The sequence below is a fragment of the Sapajus apella genome, unplaced genomic scaffold (assembly GCF_009761245.1).
Source record: "Sapajus apella isolate SASKATOON/1434 unplaced genomic scaffold, GSC_monkey_1.0 scaffold7, whole genome shotgun sequence".
Classification (NCBI taxonomy): Eukaryota; Metazoa; Chordata; class Mammalia; order Primates; family Cebidae; genus Sapajus; species Sapajus apella.
Genome location: NW_022436947.1, coordinates 28135474 through 28141411, shown reverse-complemented (window position 1 = coordinate 28141411; position 5938 = coordinate 28135474). Strand labels below are relative to the sequence as shown.

The following is a 5938-nucleotide window of genomic DNA, read 5'->3' as shown; positions in this document are numbered from 1 at the left end:
CTTATTCTACTTCTGTATGTTCAACAAGCATATTTTTTTTTTTTTTTACAAATTTAAGTATTCCAACTGATTTTCCTTAATTCCAACTACATTTTTAATCACTCATGTCTTAAGGTACCACATAATTTTAAAGAAAATGTCTTCCTTTGGTATATTTTGGGTTATCTTTTTAACTTGAGTGTGAGAAACTGACAAAATCACTGAGGTTTTTTTTTTAAATTCACCATTGTGTGTTATATAATAATCCAACAAATATGTTAGACTATATCCTCAAAGAGCTGATGATACAATCTGGGCTCAGACTACTTAACACTGCTGGACGGGAGAAAAAAAAAAAAAATCACACAGTAGGTTAAATGGTGCCACTCTAAATTCATGGGACATCCTTCCTTGGTCAACATTCTTTCCCATTCTTGTGACAATTCAAACCTCTATTCCCTCTCCTCAAACTCTGATACCCTACTTCTTCCTACTGCATTCTCACCAGGTAACTCTGCCTCCTGGAGAGTCATTAAAAGGGAGTTCCCTTGAGTTTCCAAGCCCAGAAACCCACCTCTATTTACATCTCCAAATATAAGTAAAGAAGGCTCTTGCTTCTCTAAGGCTAAACCTTTCAGTCATATTGTGCATCTGTTTCTGTCTGCCTCTTCCAGAACATCAGACTCTCTCCTCTCTCTGAAAACTCTCACTTTTCTTTTATCCATTAGTATTTAAACATTTATAAACCTCTTTCTTTTAAAAACAATACCAAAAAAGTAAAGAAACAAAACAAAAACAATCCTTGCTCATCTCATCCCCATATCCTCTAGGAGGCTCAATCTTGCGTCCTTTTGACAGCTGATATTTGGTTGCTTCACTTCTTACCCACTCACTTTTCAAACCACTAAATGGTGTTTCCCACCACAGGACTGCTCTGCCAAGTGTTGAAATGACCTCTTTTTTTTTTTTTTGAAACAGAGTTTCACCCTTGTTGCCCAGGCTGGAGTGCAATGGTGTGATCTTGGCTCACCGCAACCTCCGCTTCCTGGGTTCAAGCAATTCTCCTAACTCAGCCTCCTGAGTAGCTGGGATTACAGGAATGCACCACCATGCCAGACTATTTTGGATTTTTAGTAGAGATGGGGTTTGTCCATGTTGGTCAGGCTGTTCTCAAACTCCTGACCTCAGGTGATCCACCGGCCTCTGCCTCCCAAAGTGCTAGGATTATAGGCGTGAGTCACCACGCCCAGCCCTATCCTGTATATTCTTTAAACAAACTTACACTGTTGACTTTTCTTACCTTCCAAACCATTCCTTTTCATGGGCATCCAAAGACTAAGTCTCCAGATTTTTTCCTAATTCATTGGTTTCCCCTCCTCAGTCTCCTTGAAGGCTCTTCATTCTCAACCCATCCTTTGGATGTTCAACCCAACCCTAGGCTTTTCTCTCACTATATGCTTTTTCTAAGCAATGTCATTTATTTCTATGTCTTCAATTATTCTCTGTCTACTTAACTGCACACAGGTATTAGTCTACCTATAGAAATATAAGCACCAGTTCTGTTCTGCACTGTTAACAGGGTTAAAAACTTGAAAACAAAGTAAATGTAAATATGTAGAAAAATACATTAGTAAAGTCCAGTGCATCCATATAATGCAATATACGCAGTTACCTTCTTACGGGCCAAAATCAACATGGAAGATAATTGTTTTCAAACAGCTGATTTACAAAGTCTTTCCCCATCCTGACCTTCTTTAAAAGACAGCCTGAATTAGAGAATAACAGAAAAACATTACAATCCTTTTCAATTGGTTTGCCATCACTAATGATTCAATGGAAAATTACTCCAGAGGTAGATTAAAATGGAGCATAGAAGCGTCAGTATGCATGTGGGAAAAGTTAACTAATCACTGCCAGAGTCTGAGTATTTCATAAAACCCTACATACTACTCTAACCCTCCTGTCATCAACTACATTTAATCCTCACCAAGTCCTGTGTATTCTTCTTCCTAAACATCTTTTAAGTGTTTCTACTTCTTGTCCCCAGGGTTGCCATCCCAATTTGGGCCACCATCATGTTGAACATCTCCCTGTATCCACTCTTGCCCTTTTCTAAGAAGTGTATTTTTAAAACCAAACTTTTGCACTCCACTATGTAAAATGCTCCAATGGTGTTTGTTCCATCGCCCTTGGCGATAAAACCCAAACTCCTTACAATGCCTTATAAGGCACTCCTTGTTGGGCCTGAATAACTCTCCTGCCTTATCTGTTACCACTCTTCCTCTCACACTTTGTTTTCCAACCTTATTGACCTTTCAAATACAAACCGCACAAATGCTATTCCCTTGTCAGGTGCACTCTTTCCCTCCTCCTGGCCCCACCCCGGTGCTCACATCTGACTTACTCCAACTCTTCAGGTCTCAGATAAATCATTTCCTTAAGAGATTACCTCTGGCTCCCTTATTACATGACCCCGGTACTTTCTCTGTTACATACCATCACTTATTCAATGTCTGCCATTTCCCACTAGATCAAAAGGTCTCTGAAGGTTTGTCTTCAATACTGTACACCCAGTGACTAGCAAAACTCCGGCATTAAGTAGGCATTCAATAAATAAATGTTGAAAAATAAAGACTAATATAGAAATAACTACATTTAATAACAGTGGTCGCCATTGGACACTTATTAATACGTAAAGAGAATACAGAACCTGGCTAATATCCCACAGCTAGTAAGTAGTAGAACTAAGGGAGATTCCATGAATGTTTGGTTTCTCTTTCAGCTTTACTCTGTCTTAATTCACTCAAATTCTTCCAAACCAGTTCTCTCTCCACGTCCTACCTCTAGGGGATGGCTTGAGGCATACCGTATCACTTGCATTATCTTTCACTCAAACTTTCTGTCCCATCTAGAAGTGTCAATGCTGAAAGAACTACACCGAAAAAACAGAGTCGGAGAATAACAGTGCTTCTGTTCAGAGTTACTGATAACACTTTGGGCCATCTCATACAAGGAAAATGGCATCTCGAATATTAAAGTCCTGGGCTATTGAGCAGCCATAGCAATTTCTCTCCCTTTCGGCCTCCTTCTAGTGAAATGTGGGAGGTCCAACAAGGAGCTTGGCTGTTCTCTACTTAGGGAGAACGCGACCACAACGTGGCGTCCAGTTGGGGGGAACCCTGGCAAGATACGGAGAGGCGCTCCCACACTCTCCAATCTCCAACCTCCACTGTCAACTCCTCCAGGGGCAGGTAACCTACCCCTGCCCCGGGAGGCCGGCTGGGCGGAGCTTGAGGTCCGGACCAAGCTGGCGGTGCCAGTGCCCAGATCTCGCCGCCCTGCCGTCCACCCGTTTCTCCCTACCTGACTTGGCCGTCGCCACCAACGCTCTCCCAACCCTCGGAGTCAGTTCCAAAACCAAACCAAAAAGAAGGAGGGCAGACAAGGCTTGAGCTTGCGACTGAGAACAGGGAGGCGGCACGCCTTTGGGAACGAGGACCCGAGGCCACACGCGCTAATACAGGCCAATCTCGGTGGAAAGTTTCTCCGTTGCCGGCCCGGCCGCGGCCGCCATGTTTCCACCGCTGAAATCCGCGACGGTACGGAACGCCGCCGGGGTCAAACTGCGCGGCGCGCGTCCTCACCAAGGCCCGGCCCCTTCCCCGCCCAAACCCGCCGCGCCGCCGCGCACCCAGGTGGGCAAGGCGCTGCGCGAGTGTCAACTGCCCCACCTAAGGCGCCTGCCTTCCTTGAGCCAGCGTCGTCTCCTAGGACCTGGAATCAGCGACTGAGAACAGACAGCGGGAAGAGCATCAAAGATCAGGCTGACAGTGCCCATCAAGCATCTAGGCCACCGTCTGGGTCCGGACCGAACGGGAACAGGACAGACAGGCCTGCCACGCTTGGGCTGTAAATACTGCGGGAGGCGTTGCTGCCCTTTAATATATATGGCATAATATACGGCTTTGTAACCAGCTAAGCCCCAAGCTCCTTAAGTCCGCCTTCAGAGCCTTTCAGTTCCTCAAATGCAGGGACATGTCAAGTTTTGCTCAACATTAAATAACCTTAGCGTAGTCCCTGACACATAGTTGACACTTAAGTATTTATAAAATAAAAATGTGCAATAGGCTCTACGATCCCTAGCTCTCTCCTCCCACTTGTTTTGCATGTATTATCTATACATTTTTCCTATTTTCCGTAGTAGAGTGAATTTCCTAATTTTCGTTGAACCACTCTCATTGAGATTCTGCATATGTAGATGAAAATTTTGAGTTAGATTCTCTCTAGACTCCTAATCCTTAAAGCAATCACTACTCAATTCCCAAATCTGTAACTAGTTCTCTGGGGAACACCAGTGTCACATTTCCAACTACCTGCTAGATGTTTCTACTCAAATATGTTGTCATCACTTCCAATTCAACTTGCCTTTAATGGACATTTACATATATTTATTATCCTCCCCATTTGAATCCCCTTCCGTATTTGGAGAATTCCCCACCTTAATGTTGAACAATGAGAACACATGGACACAAGGAGAGGAGCACTACACACTGGGGTCTCTTGGGGGGGAATTGTGGGAGGGACAGGGGGGTGGGGAGGTGGGGAGAGATAGCATGGGGAGAAATGCCAGATATAGGTGAAGGGAAGGAAGGCAGCAAATCACACTGCCATGTGTGTACCTATGCAACAATCTTGCATGTTCTTCACATGTACCCCAAAACCTAAAACGCAATTTAAAAAAAAGTTAAAAAAAAAAAAAGAGTCTAATGGCTGCAGCTGAAATGCTGAACGCTTGTTTAACCAATCACGTGTACCAGCTGGAAAGCCAGTGAGTCAAAAAAGCAGGTACAGAAAGCTAAACTCCCAGGTCACCTGTAGGAGTATAGCAAGGTAAGCTTCTGGGGCAGTAGTGAACGTCAGATATGCAGGATGCCTATGCTTGGTGAGGGCCACAACCCCAGAGCCCTTTCCCAATCTGTTCTGTAGCCTGTTTACAGTCTTTGTGTATATTCCTGGGTAGCCTGTGACAGACTCTGTACTATACCCATGAGGCAGGGGAATAGGGTCTGGAAGCAAGGACCCTAAGGCCAATTCATCCTGACTTCCTAGAAGTAAATCAAAAGGAAAGCCCCAACTTTCCACATCTAAGTAACAAAAGCACCCGCGTCCTCCCTCCCACCACCCTTTTCTGGGTGGCAGACAGAAAATTTAAAGTACCTCTGATTGGTTGCTTTCCACAACCAGTCAGATGTTTGCATAGGGTGTAACTTTCCTTCAGGCTCTGATTGGTTGTTTTCAGCTATCAGACTGTGGGCCACTACTTTATTTGCGTGGGATGTACACCAACTGGCCAATGGGAAACCTCTAGAGGGTATTTAAACCCCCCAAAATTCTGTAACCTGGCAGTCAGGGTCTTAAGCCTGCTTTGGTTGTTCATACCCTGTGGAGTGTACTTTCATTTTCAATAAATCTCTGCTTTTGTTGCTTCATTCCTTCCTTGCTTTGTGCATTTTTTCCAGTTCCCTGTTCAAGATGCCAAGAACGTTGACAAGAACCTTGACACCCTCCACCGGTAACAGCCAGAGATAGTTTCTGGCCATGTAACCAGCAATCCTTTGAGTTACTTAGAATCCTCTAATAAACTTCTTTTCTTCTTAAATTAGCTACAGCTGCATTCTGTTGCTTAGCATTAAGACCAGCTCACTAAATCAGTGCTTTTTCATCATCTTCCACTAACATGGACTTTCTGCCTTATGACTTTAAAACCATTTTTGATGCTTGTTATCTTGTCTTTATACTTTAGAATACTTCAGTGAGATGTATATATGTTTGGAAGTTAATCTGCACAGTCCAGGGTGGGTAATTAGCATTTGAAAGACTAATCAAAAATGTTCACTGCAGAGCTGAATGCACAGATGCTTCCAGTATCACCATGTAAATCTGCACTAGATGTACCTTA

The 5938-nt window shown here is 43.7% G+C and overlaps 1 protein-coding gene across 3 annotated transcripts in view; it reads right to left on the bottom strand.

Moving 5' to 3' along the window:
- The window catches only part of TMEM168 (transmembrane protein 168), a 26790-nt gene extending 22971 nt beyond the window's left edge, over positions 1-3819 (bottom strand). Inside the window, exon 1 of one of the 3 annotated variants that reach the window (XM_032275670.1) lies at positions 3343-3819. The gene's annotated coding sequence lies outside the window, so the exon portion shown is untranslated. The other 2 variants (XM_032275672.1, XM_032275671.1) reach the window with 2 other exon arrangements.
- Positions 3820-5938: the final 2119 nt, after the last annotated feature.